This window comes from Rattus norvegicus, chromosome 5, assembly GCF_021556685.1.
Source record: "Rattus norvegicus strain SHRSP/BbbUtx chromosome 5, alternate assembly SHRSP_T2T, whole genome shotgun sequence".
NCBI lineage: Eukaryota > Metazoa > Chordata > Mammalia > Rodentia > Muridae > Rattus > Rattus norvegicus.
This window is the reverse complement of record NC_141538.1, coordinates 164,064,933-164,080,994: the sequence shown is the minus strand read 5'-3', so window position 1 is coordinate 164,080,994 and position 16,062 is coordinate 164,064,933. Positions and strand designations below refer to the sequence as shown.

At 37.4% G+C, this 16,062-nt stretch overlaps 1 protein-coding gene, 1 non-coding gene and 1 pseudogene across 4 annotated transcripts in view; 2 read left to right on the top strand and 1 right to left on the bottom strand.

Annotated features, from left to right (window-relative positions):
• Rex2l4 (reduced expression 2 like 4) overlaps positions 1-16,062 on the top strand; it is a 751,000-nt gene that overhangs the window by 115,068 nt on the left and 619,870 nt on the right. The gene's annotated exons all lie outside the window — the stretch shown is intronic.
• On the top strand, positions 1,412-2,894 carry Csnk1g3-ps6 (casein kinase 1, gamma 3, pseudogene 6; annotated as a pseudogene). The gene has a single exon (XR_015621313.1). The product of XR_015621313.1 is annotated as a casein kinase 1, gamma 3, pseudogene 6 (transcript).
• Positions 9,214-9,320, bottom strand: LOC120103205 (U6 spliceosomal RNA). The gene has a single exon (XR_015621646.1). It is a non-coding gene; the product is annotated as a U6 spliceosomal RNA (small nuclear RNA).

The following is a 16,062-nucleotide window of genomic DNA, read 5'->3' as shown; positions in this document are numbered from 1 at the left end:
AATATTTTCTACAATCCCGTAACATAAATGTTATAGTAGTGATTTTCAGTGGGTGGATATCAACCACTTTGGTTGCAGTAATCGCTCTGTCATAGGGGTTGCTTATGATCATATGACCACCTATGATGGTCTTAGAACTGAGAAATCATTCAACTCCACGTTAGTCTGCCCACATTACAATTATTTGAATTGTATGTCAGTGTTTAGCATCAGAAAAATTAGAAACACTGTATTAGAAATTATGATTTGTGTTAACTAAAGTAGGGATGATTCTGTTCAATGTCTGGGTTTACTGCCATAGTAGTACTGGGTTAATTTAAAAAGACTTGATTCAGAAAACATGTAGAGGCTTACAGAGACTCATCAATTAGTCTGCACTCTTTCCTGAATACAAGAAAATATGAGAGAAAAGTCAACAAGAAAATAAATGAAAATTTGGCTTCATCATCTTCAGGTATAGCTATCCAGACTGTGATGTGTCTCTGTATGGCTCTGAAGTCATTAGTACCCCTTAATTGAACAAAACTCCAGTAACTTTCAGAACAATGCTACCCACTGACACATATTACAGATCATTATGTTATCCTGTCCTGTTGCACCTGAATATTCCACTGTACCAAAAGGAACAAAGCAGATTTCCATTCTTTTTTTTAACCTACCTTTATTTAATTCTTTTTCAATTACATACTTTTAAACAGGGCTGTGTTTCAGTATTCAGACATTCAGACAATGTTGATTTCATTGATGTTGTCAGAAAAGAAGTATAAAAATGCAAAACATAGTTGCCTTAACCTGAACATACCTGCATTACCTATTACTGACCAGTCTGTGCCAAAGATTTATTCTCTGGCACTAAAATGGAGCACTTAAAAATATTGCTAAAAAGCAAATGTCTATACCCTGGCCTTTGTAGCAAATAAAGGTATTCATACTTTAAAATATTTAAGTCCATAATTGGATTAATATACACACCTTATGTATAAGGAGTTCAGATCATATAAACACTATACAGTCCAAAAAAAAAAAAACCCTACTGAGAATAAAACTAAATAGTTTTATGATAGGAAATACAGATATCACATATATTTACAAATATAGATACACAAATTTGGTCAAATACTGTAAAGAAGTGGTTTCACATTATAAATGGCCCAAATAACCATCTACTTTGCTCAAAGCAAACACAATAAAACTCAGTATTTAACTCCTGCAGTTCAGATATCATGACAGTATACATATAGAATGGAAACTTGACCAGATTATACAGTGAATGTTTTCTCAGTTGATTGTAGGTCTTCAAAAGCAAGAAAAAATAAACAACATCCTGATCTGTGATGTTCACGTGGGTGCCCATTTTATCAAAGCAACACATTGATCTTTTGGCTAATAAGAAAAATAAATTACAAAATACAATTAAATACGTGTAAATTCAATAATGAAGTAAAAAAAATGTGGATTCATTTCATAGAATACATATTTTAAATATTACCTTGAGACAAACCAAAAAAATTAATAAGCACACCTGTAGGCTCACAGGTAAGACAGAGGAGATAGTGTGTGGAAGGAGCAACAACTTTCTAAGTAAAAGATGAATGTGTGGTGTGATCAACAGCATCTTTCTAGCCAGTCTTTAACTCCTGAAAAAGAAAGACAAGGACAAATCAGATGACAGAATGGCACGGCCCAGTGGTTGGTCAGGGCACAGCACTCGAGAAACTGGGTTTTCTTCATCTGGAGTTTTAATGGTTGGACCTAACTTTAGAGGTGGAAAAAATTGGATGTGGCAATTTTAGAGAATTACGATTAGGGAAAAGTTTATATAAAAATGAATATGTGGCGATTAAACTGGAGCCCATGAAATCTAGAGCACCACAGCTGCATTTGGAATGCAAATTCTATAAGCAGTTAGCATCTGGAGATGGTATACCTCAAGTTTACTGTTTTGGCCCATGTGGTAAATACAATGGTACGGTGCTTGAACTGCTGGGACCTAGTTTGGAAGATTTGTTTGACCTCTGTGATAGAACATTTTCTCTTAAAAGAGTTCTCATGATAGCTATACAACCAATTTCTTGCATGGAGTATATCAACTCAAAGAACTTATATACAGACATATGAAGCCTGAGAATTTCTTAATAGGATGGTCAGGGAACAAAGCCCAGCAAGTCACTCATATCATAGATTTTGGTTTGACAAAGGTTTGAATATATTGATCCAGAGACAAAGAAACATATACCATACAGAGAACACGAATCCTTACTGGAACAGCTAGATACATGAGCTTAAACACACATCTAGGAAAAGAACAGAGTAGAAGAGCTGATTTATTAGGAGCTTTAAGCCATATGTTCATGTACTTCTTGAGAGGTGGTCTTCCTTGGCACGCCTTAAAGGTCCATACATTAAGAGAGATATCAGAAAATTGGAGACATGAAATGAGCCACACCGATAGAACTGCTGTGTGAATACTTCCCAGAAATGGCAACATATCTCGAAGGCTAGATTTTTTTTTGGAAAGCCAGACTATGATTACCTAAGGAAGCTTTTTAGTGTCTTGTTAGATTGCAAAGGGTATATGTTTGATTATGGATGTGACTGGATTGGTAAACAGTTGCCTACTCCTGTAGGTGCAGTTCAGCAAGACTCCACTCTGTCATCAAACAGAGAAGCACACCAACAGAGACAAGATACAGCAGCCTAAAAACCAGGTTGTAAGTTCTGCAAATGGAGAGCTAAACATGGATGACCCCACAGTGGGTCGGTCAAATGCACCCATTACAGCCCCTATGGAAGTTGGAGTGATGGATGAAACCAACTGCCAGAAAGTTTTGAATATGTGGTGCTGCTGCTTTTTCAAATGAAGGAAAAGAAAAACCATAGAACATCACAAATGACTGGAGACAAACAGATCCTGGGGAGTTATTTATATGTTCACATGCTGTCTTGTGATTAAAATCATCTCTATAGTGACCACATATTTTTTCAAGGATTCACTCTTGAAACAAAAATGTCACACTTTCATATTTCATTTTGTAGTTGTCTTGCATTCATCACCCCATCCCTGATTTAAGTTTATGGAAGCTTTAAAATCTTGTCAAAATGTGAGTGCTTTGTCCATCATTGAATGGAATGGACGAATGAAGTGTATTGATGAACACAGTTCCACAGGAAAACAATACAGGTTTCCAAATGTCAATTAATTGTACCTAATTTGATTTCTTTATGTCTTCTATAAAGGCATAATCAAACAGGAATTTTCCTCTCACTGGTTAGTGCAGCAGAGAAAACAGTTGCCCAAATATTAAAAACAACTCTTTTGAACAATTCCTGTTTTGTGACATCTGCATTGATTTCAGTATGTCTGATGGTACTGTTATTCATGAATCATATTGGCCTTCTCTTTGTGAAATAATGGTACAGTCACTGCCTAGAGGTACTGAGGAAAATGTACTGTAGGATTGGCAAACTCTGGCGGTCAATAGATCGGCAGTATTGGAAAGATGAGCTCGACTTCTGTGGTGCCACTGTGTGAGGTGCAACTGCAGAAGAAGCACCAGGAACATTTGCTAAATGTCACTCTGCTTCCAGATGATAATATATGATAGATGGCAAGAAGTGAGTACTGGATAAGTAATGTGTGTTAGAGTTTAAAAACACACTGAGGATAGGATGAAAATGTGAACGTGTTTTCAGTGTGTAAGGCTGGAGCCCCATTAAGAGCCTACTTACTGCTCATGGCTACATTTCTCTCAAGCAGAAACCTGAGGACATGCCATACAGTGGTGGCTGCCTGTTATGTTGTTCTTCAATTAAAGAAAAGAATCATACTCCCAGCAACAAACACTGGGCCACTCTGCTGCCCTCTGTGCTCACATGTCTCTTGTATTCAGCTTGGCTAGGTCTCTGGAATTCCCTGTCTTGAGCACAATGTTGATGATTGGAGAATATTCTGGAGAGAGGGTGGGCAGTGTGCTTTGCCTCCATAGCTTTCACAGTGCTGGCATATGAACAGTATAACAGTTCTGTTGTTAGTCAAGTCCATTCTACTTCGCAAGCCTGCTTTGTAAGGATGTAAGGACACAGGCATACATTTTGTCTCATCCAGATTTCAATTCTTAAATAGTTTATAGAATTCTAACATTTTACACATCTAAGAATGTACATTCTGAAGAAAAACTCACTATTAAGATAGTCATCTTAATTTTATTTTCGAGTCCACTTATACAACCATCTTGAGTCTGTAAATCTTTAAAGAAATGTCCTTTGTATAGTGCATGAGGCAGATGTTCATGCACAGTGTAGAAACCCAAACATCCTGGAAATAGATTGGGAAGTAATGGAGAAAGATGAAAAAATTTCTACTCCAAGGTAAAGCATTATTTTAGAATATTTATACCAAATTCAGGAAGGCTCAAAAACTTAGGTTCAAAGACAAAATCGTATGTTACTATGAGCAAATCGATGTCTGTACATATTTTGTTCTTCATTTAGAAAATAAGGATATTGTTCAGCTTGTGAGAAACTAATGAGTATTGGAATTTGCTGAAAGAGGTCATCATTGATAGTACAAGCTAACTACTAGTAGAAGCAGTAGAGGCCCTTGATTTCAAATGATCATAGGTGATTTATGTCAATTACTGCATCAGGGAGGGATGTTGAAGCTCACACACTAGGCAATTAATAGGTGTCTAGAATATCCCTAACACTCTGGAAATTGCAGCCACTTGGAGAGTCTCTGTTGATTCCATGTTCACATATTCAATATATCTAGGCACACTGCTTGATGACTTAGAGATCATTACACCAAATATGCAGATTACCAGTGTCATGGAAAAACTTAAATTGTGCACAGTGAAAACCCATCTTACCATTTACCCCTCCCACATTAGAATTGTCTTCATTCTCTACCATTTATACACACACTTTTGTCTATGGTACAGCAAGCATATTGTGAGGGTGGATAAAATAGATCCAGGTATAATCATCATTGGAGTGGGGAGAAAGCACATACAGCTTGAGAAAGTCTTGCAATTTCTACTGAGATAGTAAAAAGGCTATTTACTTGCTAGTTTGATGATTTAGGAAGAGGTGCTAAGTGCCAGAGAGTGTAGTTGCTGGCCTGTAAGGAACACAGGAGGCAGGTCATCTACAGTGGCACTAATTTAGACTTAGATTAGTAAACATTTTTCATGACACAGCAACCCTAAATATCTCTTAAGACAATGCCTTACCCCATAAACCATCAGAAAAGTCATATCCTGATTCTTCAAGAAGAACCAACAAGAAAGAAGAGCCCACCAAGACTGGCTCCTAGCACTTACTCTTTTCAAGATTTTCTTCATGTACATATTATTTACTTCCTATATAAGAATTAATATTAGAGCTATTATAATTTAGTATACTGTGTATGGAGATGATGTGGTCACCATTCTATTCATAACTCCATGCATGTTAATAGCAGTATTGAAAAGTTGTTAAAATTGTTGTGTATTGTAAAATTAGGAAACTCCATGTTTCTAGATTTCTTTGTCGAAAAGTATTTGGAGAATTCTTTAGACACTCTTCATTTTGTGGTACTAGCAATGTGGGCATTCTTACATGTCATGGTTCTATTCTGTTTTCTATGTAAGTGAATGTCTTTCTTTGTCATGTGTATCTTTTCAATTGAAGTTATTCACATTAGGACACAATATCAGCTCTTCCTCTTCTCCTAGTACCCGTAACTGAATTCATTACCCCATTTCCCCTAAAAGCACAAGTCCCTGACTATTGGATGTAGTTAGTGAAGATCTTTTCTTCACCTTCGTATTCTGAAGATGGTGTCTTTTGACTTACAGAAGCTTTTCACACTCACAAGATTCCATTTATTAATTCTTGACTTTGGGCCAGAGCCATTGGTGTTCTGTTTTAGATGTTGTCTCCTCCTGTTTCTGTAGATTGAAGACTGTTCACAAATTTCTATTTTCTTAGATTTTGTCTGGATTTGTAAAAAGGCCTTTGATCCATTTGGATCAAAGTATTGAGTGTTTTGCAGGGTGATAGATATTTTCATTCTTCTTCATGAAGACATCCTGTTACACCAACCTCATTTGTATAAGATACTTTCCCCTTTCCATTGTATGGTTTTAGCTTCTTTTTCAACAAATCAAGTATTCGTCGATACATGGGCTTATTTTTGTATCTACAGTTGTATTCAATTGAACCACTTGCCTGTTTCTATACCATTTATTACTATTTCAGCAGTATTGCTTAAAGTCATTGATATTGATATCACCAGAAGTTCTTTTATGGTTCATGGTCATTTTACCTACCATGGGTTTTTTAAAATTTATTTTCATTTTCTATATGAGGTGGAGGTTTTATTCTTTCAATATATATGAAGAAGTGTGTGGAATTTTGATGGAAATTGCACTGAACATTTAGATTGCTTTTTGGCAAAATGGACACTTAATCTTCCAGATACATGATCAAGGGAGGTCTTTCCCCCTTCTGATATCTTCTCAGTTTTTTTTTTTCATTTTGCCTATGTTGAAGTTCTTGTCAGACAAGTTTTCACTTGCTTGGTGAGAGGTAAATGAAAGTGTTTAATTTTGTTTGTGGCTATTGTGGAGGGTTCTGTTTCCATAACTTCTTTCTCACTCTGTTTGTTGAATTTGTAGAGGAGAGTTATTGATTTCTTCAAGTCAGTTGTGTATCCAGCCACTTAGCTAAAATGTTTATTAACTGTACTTTTATGGTAGAAATTTCAAGCTCACTTATATATACTATCATGTCATTTGTAAATCGTGGTATTTTGACCTCTTCCTTTCCAACGTTTATCCCCTTGATCTCCTTTAGTTGCCTTATTGCTTGAGCTAGAATTTCTAGTACTATTTGAAGAGATATGGGGAGAGTGGACAGCCTTGCTTTGTCTATGATTTTAGTGGAAATTCTTTAAGTTTCTCTCCATTTAATTTGATATTGGGTATTGGCTTGCTGTATGTTGCCAATATTTTATTTAGGTATGCCCCTTGTGTCCCTTTACTCTCCAAGAGTTCTCATAAGGAGGGTTTGGAGTTTGCCAAATGTCTTTGGCATCTGGTGAGATTTGTTTTTCTTTTAAAAGTCTTTTTATTGAAAATATTTTCCTTTTCCTTTTTGTTTTTTAATTAGATCTATTTTATTCATTTACATTTCTAATGTTATCCCCTTTCCCACTTTCCCTTCAATAATCCCCATATCCCATACCCCATACCCCTTCTTTAATAAGCGTGTTCTGCCACCCAACCACCCACCCCTTCCTACCTCTTGCCTTGAGATTCATCTACATTTGGGGAGTACAGCTTTGGCCAGACCAAGGGCTTCTCCTCCTTTTGGTTCCCAACAATGACATTCTCTGGTACATATACATCTGGAGCCATGGGTGTGTCCATGGTAGACTTTGGATAGTGGTATAGTCCTTGGGAGAACTGGTTGGTTGGTATTGTTTTCCTTATGAGTTTGCAAACCCCTTCAGCTCCTTCAGTCCTTTCTCTAACTCCTCTAATGAGGACCCTGTTTTCAATTATAAGGCTGGCTACTAGCACATGCCTCTGTATTTGTCATGCTCTGGCAGACACTCTCAGGAGACAGCTAAATCAGGATCCTGATATTATAATGGGTATTCTAGCTAGATTCTTTGGACCATTTGCTTAGAAAATTGTTATCCAGGCTTTTATTGTAAGATATTATGTCACTGAGGGAGGTGTGTTTCCTGTATGCAGCAAAATTCTGGGTCCTCTTTATGTATCTTGCCTGTTAGTTTTGTCTTTTTACTGGGGAACTGAGTCCCCAGTTAAGGATGTTAAGAGATATTAAGGAATAGTGATTGTTTTTTTCCTGTTATTTTTGTTGTTAGTGGTAGAATTATACTTAAGTGTCTCCTTTCATTTGGGTTGGAAGCAAGAAGATTACTTTCAACGCTTTCAGCTCTTTATATTTTTGGTTGTGAGCCTAGGCTCTAACGACTGAACCATCTAAGAAGAGCAATGCCAACCAACCTGAGCTTCCAGAGACTAAACCACTACCGGAAGACTATACATGGACTGACCTAGGACTCCAACTACATATGTGACAGAGAATAGCCTTGTTGGGGCACCAGTGGAAGGGGAAGCCCTTGGTTCTGCCAAGGTTGAACCCCCATTGCAGGGCAATGTGAGGGGAGAGGCAAGATGGAGAGATGGAGGAACACCTGTATCAGGGAGTGTGAGGGGAATGAGGGCTTATGGACAGGAAACCAGGAAATGGAATAACATTTGAAATGTAAGTGAAAACATATATGTAATAAAAAATTAAAAAGCAACAACAATAAAAGATTATTTTCTTGCTTTTTTGATGGTATCCTTTCCCTCCTTGTGTTAGAGACTTCCATTTTTCTCCTTTGTATAGGGCTGGATTTGTGGAAAGATATTGTGTAAATTTGGTTTTTGTCATAGAATATCTTGGTTTCTCCATCTATGTTAATTGAGCGTTTTGCTGGATATAGTAGCCTGGGCTGGCATTTGTGTTCCCTTCATGTCTTGACTTTATGCTATCTGCCCACGGATTTCTGGTTTTCATAGTCTCTGGTCAGAAGTCTGGTGTAATTCTGATAGGTCTGCCCTTATATGTTAATGAACCATTTTCCCTTACTGTTTTTAATATATGTTCTTTGTTCTGTGCATTTAGTATTTTGACACTTATGATAGGAGGAATATATTTTCTCGTCCAATGTATTTAGAGTTCTGTAGGGTTGTTGTATGTTTGTGGGCATCTCTTTCTTTAGGTTAGGGAAGTTTCCTTCTATAATTTTGTTGAAGGTAGTTATTGACTCTTTCATTGGGAATCTTCGCTCTCTTCTATACCTATTATCCTTATGTTTGATCTTCTCCTTGTATTCTGGATTTTTCAAATATTTTCTGATAGGAGTTTTTCACATCTTACAATTTCTGTGACAGTTGTGCTAATGTTTTCTATGTTATCTTCTGCCTCTGATATTCTTTCTTCTATTTCGTATATTCTGTTGCTGATGCTTGTGTCTATGACTCCTGATCTGTTCCCTAGGTTTTCTATCTCCAGGGTTGTATCCCTTTGTGATTTATTTATTGTTTCTATTTCCAATTTTAGATCCTGGATGTTTTTGTTCCAATCATTTACATGTTTGGTTGTTTTCCTGTAATTCTTTAAGGGATTTCTGTGTTTTCTCTTTATGGGCTTCCAAATATTTACTGCTTCATGAATTTGCATGTTATCCTTGTGCAGAGGCCATGTTAATTTTCTCTGTATAGTTCCAATTTTAGGATATGCGCTGCAGGAGCCAGCACTAATATAACTTTTTGTTAGGAGCTTGACTGGTTTCATGGCCAGATTCTGAAACTGAGGGGTTATAATTTTTTAACTTCCACTGCTGTAACAGATCTCTTTCCCATAAATAAATGGCTATATCAACCACATATGGCCTCAATTTTCTCCCCTGACCTTCAGATCCTATACATTTAATTCATTTCACTGTTTGTTTTATTTTTGGTAAAGTCCCAACTCCTTGTAATTGGAAGTCGACTTCTTTTTTTTATTTAATGTATATTTTTATTTACATTTCAAATGTTACTCCCTTTCCCAGTTTCCCTTCCATAATTCCTTTATCCCATCCCCCTCCCTTCTTTTATGGGTTTCCCTCTCCCCAAAAACTCACATTACTACTTTTACACCCTGACATTCCTATACAGCGGCTTAGGGGTAGGTCTTATCAGGATCAAGGTCTTTTCCTCCCATTGGTGACCAACAATGCCATCCTCTGCTACTTATGCAGCTGGATCCATGGATCTGTCCATGTGTAGACTTTGGATAATGGTTCAGTCCCTGGGAGCTTTGGATGCTTAGTGTTGTTGTTCTTATGGGGTTGCAAGCCACTTCAACTCCTTCAATTCTTTCTCTAATTTCTCCAACTGGGACCCTGTTCTCAGTACAGTTTGCTGCTACCATTTGCCTCTGTATTTTTCACGTTCTGGTTGAATCTCTCAGGAGACAGCTGTATCAGTCTGCTGTCAGAATGCACTTCTTGGATTCATCAATAATGTCTAGTTTCTTTGGATATATATATATGTATATATATGTATATATATGTATATATATGTATATATGTATATGTATATGTATGTATGTATGTATATATATATATATATATATATATATATATATATATATATATATATATATAACTTGATCCCCAAGAGGGACAGTCTCTGAATGGTCATTCCTTCAGTCTCTGCTCCTAACTTTGTGTCTGTATTATCTGTTGTGAATATTTTTGTTCCCCCTTTTATGAAGGACTTCATAAAAACCAAAGCATTCACACTTTGGTTTTCCTTCTTCTTTAGCTTCATGTGGTCTATGGATTGTATTATGTTTGGTAATTGGAATTTTTGGGCTAATATCCACTTATCAGTGAGTTCATAACATGTGTGTTTTCTTTTTGCAGTTGGGTTACCTCACTCAGGATATTTTCTAGTTCTATCCATTTGCCTATCAATTTCATGAAGTCATTGTTTTTGATACCAGAGTAGTACTCCATTGGGTATATGTACCACATTTTCTGTATCCATTCCTCTGTTGAAACGCAACTGGGCTCTTTCCAGCTTCTGGCTATTATAAATAAGGCTGCCTTGAATCTAGTGGAGTATGTGTCTTTGCTGTATGTTGGAGCATCACTAGGCTATATGCCCAGGATTGGTATACCTGGGTACTCAATGTCCAATTTTCTGAGGAAACTGCAGATTGATTTCCAAAGTAGTTGTACCAGCTTGCAATCCCAGCAACAATGGAGGATTGTTTCTTTTTCTCCACATCCTTGTTAGCCTCTGTCTTCACCTGAGTTTTTGATCATAACCATTCTGACTGCTGTAAGGTAGACTCTCAGGGTTGCTTTGATTTGCATTTTTCTAATAACAAATGATACTGAACATTTTTTAGGAACTTCACAGACATTTGATAACCCTCAGTTAAGAATTTTTAGCTCTCTATCCCATTTTTAATAGTGTTATTTGGCTCTCTGGAGTCTAGCTGTTTGAATTCTTTGTATATATTGCATAATAGCCCTCTATAATATGTAGAATGGGTAAAGATCTTTTCACAATCTGCTGGTTGCTGTTTTGTCCTAACAACAGTGTAACTTCCCTTACAGAAGCTTTGTGGCTTTATGAGGTACCATTTCTCAATTCTTAATCTTAGAGCATAAGCCATTGGTGTTTTGTTGAGGAAATTTCCCCCAGTGTTCATGTGTTCAAACCTCATTTCCACTTTTTCTTCTTTGAGATTGAATGTATCTGGTTTGATGTGGATATCCTTGATCCACTTGGACTTAAGCTTTTACCGGGTTGATTTGCATACTTCTACATGCTGACCCTCAGTTGAATCACCACCATTTTTTGAAAATGCTTTTTCTCCATTGGATGGTTTTAGCTCCTTTGTTAAAGAACAAGTGACCATACTTGTGGGGTTCCATTTCTGGGTCTTCAGTTCTGTTCCCTTGATCTATCTACCTGACTCTGTACCAGTCCCTTATAGTTTTTATCATTATTGTTCTGAAATAATGCTTGAGGTCAGAGATTGTGATTCCCCTGGACATTTTTTTATTGTCGAGCATAGTAAATCCTGGGTTTTTTGTTATTCCAAATGAATTTGCAAATTGATCTTTCTAACTCCATGAAGAATTGAGTTAGAATTTTGATGGGAATTGCACTGAGTCTATAGATTCCTTTGGCAAATGGCCATTTTTACTATTTTAATCCTACCTGTCCATGAACATGGGGTATCTTTCCATCTTCTGAGATGTTAATCAATTTCTTTCTTCCAATATTTAAAGTTCTTATCCTACAGGTCTTTCACTTGCTTGGTTAGAGTCACACCAAGGTATATCATGTTAATTGTGACTATGGTGAATGGTTTAACTTTCCTAATTTTTTTCTCAGCCTGTTTATCCTTTGAGTAGAGGAAGGCTACTGATTTGTTTGAGTTAATTTTATACCCTGCCACTTTGCTAAAGTTGTTCAAAAGGCTTAGTAGTACTCTGGTGGAACTTTGGGGGTCATTTAAATATACTACCATATCATCTGCAAATAGTGATATTTTGATTTCTCCCTTTCTATTTGGTATCCCTTTGACCTTCTTTCATTTTCTGATTGCTCTGGCTAGAACTTCGAGTACTATATTGAATGAGTAAGGAGCAAGTGGGCAGTCTTGTATAGTCCCTAACTTTAGGGGGCTTGCATCAAGTTTCTCTCCATTTATTCTGATGTTGGCTACTGATTTGATGTATGTTGGTTTTATTATGTTTAGGTATGGTCCGTGAATTCCTGATTTTTCAAGACTTTTACCATGAAGGGGTGTTACATTTTGTCAAATGCTTTCTCAGCATCTAATGAGATGATGATGTGGTTTTTTTCCTTTAAGTTTGATTGCATAGTGGATTACATTAAGGCATCTCCATACATTGAACAATACCTGAATCCCTGGGATGAAGCTTACTTGATCATGATGGATGATGGTTTTGATGTTTTCTTGTATTCAGTTTACAAGAATTTAATTGAATATATTTGCATTGATATTAATAAGGGAAATTGGTCTGTAGGTCTTTTTCTTTTTTGAGTCGTTGTATGGTTTAAATATAAGCATAATAGTGGCTTCAGAGAAAGAATTCAGGTATGCTCATTTTGTTTCTATTGTGTGGAATAGTTTGGATAGTATTAGTATGATGTCTTCTATGAAGGTCTGATAGAATTCTGCAGTATACTCATCTGGTCCTGGGCTTTTGTTGGTTGGGAGACCTTTAATGAATGCTTCTATTTCTTTGAGAGTTATGGAACTGTTTACATTGTTTATCTGATTCTTTTTTTTTCTTTTCTTTTCTTTTTTTTTTATTAACTTGAGTATTTCTTATATACATTTCGAGTGTTATTCCCTTTCCCGGTTTCCGGGCAAACATCCCCCTCCCCCTCCCCTTCATTATGGGTGTTCCCCTCCCAAACCTCCCCCCATGTGCCGCCCTCCCCCAACAGTCTAGTTCACTGGGGGTTCAGTCTTAGCAGGACCCAGGGCTTCCCCTTCCACTGGTGCTCTTACTAGGATATTCATTGCTACCTATGAGGTCAGAGTCCAGGGTCAGTCCATGTATAGTCTTTAGGTAGTGGCTTAGTCCCTGGAAGCTCTGGTTGCTTGGCATTGTTCTACATATGGGGTCTCGAGCCCCTTCAAGCTCTTCCAGTTCTTTCTCTGATTCCTTCGACGGGGGTCCTGTTCTCAGTTCAGTGGTTTGCTGCTGGCATTCGCTTCTGTATTTGCTGTATTCTGGCTGTGTCTCTCAGGAGCGATCTACATCCGGCTCCTGTCGGTCTGCACTTCTTTGCTTCATCCATCTTGTCTAATTGGGTGGCTGTATATGTATGGGCCACATGTGGGGCAGGCTCTGAATGGGTGTTCCTTCAGTCTCTGTTTTAATCTTTGCCTCTCTATTCCCTGCCAAGGGTATTCTTGTTCCCCTTTTAAAGAAGGAGTGAAGCATTCACATTTTGGTCATCCGTCTTGAGTTTCATTTGTTCTAGGCATCTAGGGTAATTCAAGCATTTTGGCTAATAGCCACTTATCAATGAGTGCATACCATGTATGGCTTTCTGTGATTGGGTTAGCTCACTCAGGATTATATTTTCCAGTTCCAACCATTTGCCTACGAATTTCATAAAGTCATTGTTTGATAGCTGAGTAATATTCCATTGTGTAGATGTACCACATTTTCTGTATCCATTCCTCTGTTGAAGGGCATCTGGGTTCTTTCCATTTTCTGGCTATTATAAATAAGGCTGCGGTGAAAATAGTGGAGCACGTGTCTTTTTTATATGTTGGGGCATCTTTTGGGTATATGCCCAAGAGAGGTATAGCTGGGTCCTCAGGCAGTTCAATGTCCAATTTTCTGAGGAACCTCCAGACTGATTTCCAGAATGGTTGTACCAGTCTGCAACCCCACTAACAATGGAGGAGTGTTCCTCTTTCTCCGCATCCTCGCCAGCATCTGCTGTCACCTGAGTTTTTGATCTTAGCCATTCTCACTGGTGTGAGGTGAAATCTCAGGGTTGTTTTGGTTTGCATTTGCCTTATGACTAAAGATGTTGAACATTTCTTTAGGTGTTTCTCAGCCATTCGGCATTCCTCAGCTGTGAATTGTTTGTTTAGCTCTGAACCCCATTTTTTAATAGGGTTATTTGTCTCCCTGCGGTCTAACTTCTTGAATTCTTTGTATATTTTGGATATAAGGCCTCTATCTGTTGTAGGATTGGTAAAGATCTTTTCCCAATCTGTTGGTTGCCGTTTTGTCCTAACCACAGTGTCCTTTGCCTTACCGAAGCTTTGCAGTTTTATGAGATCCCATTTGTCGATTCTTGATCTTAGAGCAGAAGCCATTGGTGTTTTGTTCAGGAAATTTTTTCCTGTGTCCATGTGTTCCAGATGCTTCCCTAGTTTTTCTTCTAGTAGTTTGAGTGTGTCTGGTTTGATGTGGAGGTCCTTGATCCCCTTGGACTTAAGCTTTGTACAGGGTGATAAGCATGGATCGATTTGCATTCTTCTACATGTTGACCTCCAGTTGAACCAGCACCATTTGCTGAAAATGCTATCTTTTTTCCATTGGATGGTTTTGGCTCCTTTGTCAAAAATCAAGTGCCCATAGGTGTGTGGGTTCATTTCTGGGTCTTCAATTCTATTCCATTGGTCTACCTGTCTGTCTCTGTACCAATACCATGCAGTTTTTATCACTATTGCTCTGTAATACTGCTTGAGTTCAGGGATAGTGATTCCCCCTGAAGTCCTTTTATTGTTGAGGATAGTTTTAGCTATCCTGGGTTTTTTGTTATTCCAGATAAATTTGCAAATTGTTCTGTCTAACTCTTTGAAGAATTGGATTGGTATTTTGATGGGGATTGCATTGAATCTGTAGATCGCTTTTGGTAAAATGGCCATTTTTACTATATTAATCCTGCCAATCCATGAGCATGGGAGAACTTTCCATCTTCTGAGATCTTCTTCAATTTCTTTCTTCAGTGTGTTGAAGTTCTTATTGTACAAATCTTTTACTTGCTTGGTTAAAGTCACACCAAGGTACTTTATATTATTTGGGTCTATTATGAAGGGTGTCGTTTCCCTAATTTCTTTCTCGGCTTGTTTCTCTTTTGTGTAGAGGAAGGCTACTGATTTATTTGAGTTAATTTTATACCCAGCCACTTTGCTGGAGTTGTTTATCAGCTTTAGTAGTTCTCTGGTGGAACTTTTGGGATCACTTAAATATACGATCATATCATCTGCAAATAGTGATATTTTGACTTCTTCTTTTCCGATCTGTATCCCCTTGACCTCCTTTTGTTGTCTGATTGCTCTGGCTAGAACTTCAAGAACTATATTGAATAAGTAGGGAGAGAGTGGGCAGCCTTGTCTAGTCCCTGATTTTAGTGGGATTGCTTCAAGTTTCTCTCCATTTAGTTTAATGTTAGCAACTGGTTAGCTCTATATGGCTTTTACTATGTTTAGGTATGGGCCTTGAATTCCTATTCTTTCCAGGACTTTTATCATGAAGGGGTGTTGAATTTTGTCAAATGCTTTCTCAGCATCTAATGAGATGATCATGTGGTTTTGTTCTTTGAGTTTGTTTATATAATGGATCACGTTGATGGTTTTCTGTATATTAAACCATCCCTGCATGCCTGGGATGAAGCCTACTTGATCATGGTGGATGATTGTTTTGATGTGCTCTTGGATTCGGTTTGCCAGAATTTTATTGAGTATTTTTGTGTCGATATTCATAAGGGAAATTGGTCTGAAGTTCTCTTTCTTTGTTGGGTCTTTGTGTGGTTTAGGTATAAGAGTAATTGTGGTTTCATAGAAGGAATTCGGTAGTGCTCCAACTGTTTCAATTTTGTTGAATAGTTTGGATAATATTGGTATGAGGTCTTCTATGAAGGTCTGATAGAATTCTGCACTAAACATGTCTGGACCTGGGCTCTTTTTGGTTGGGAGACCTTTAATGAC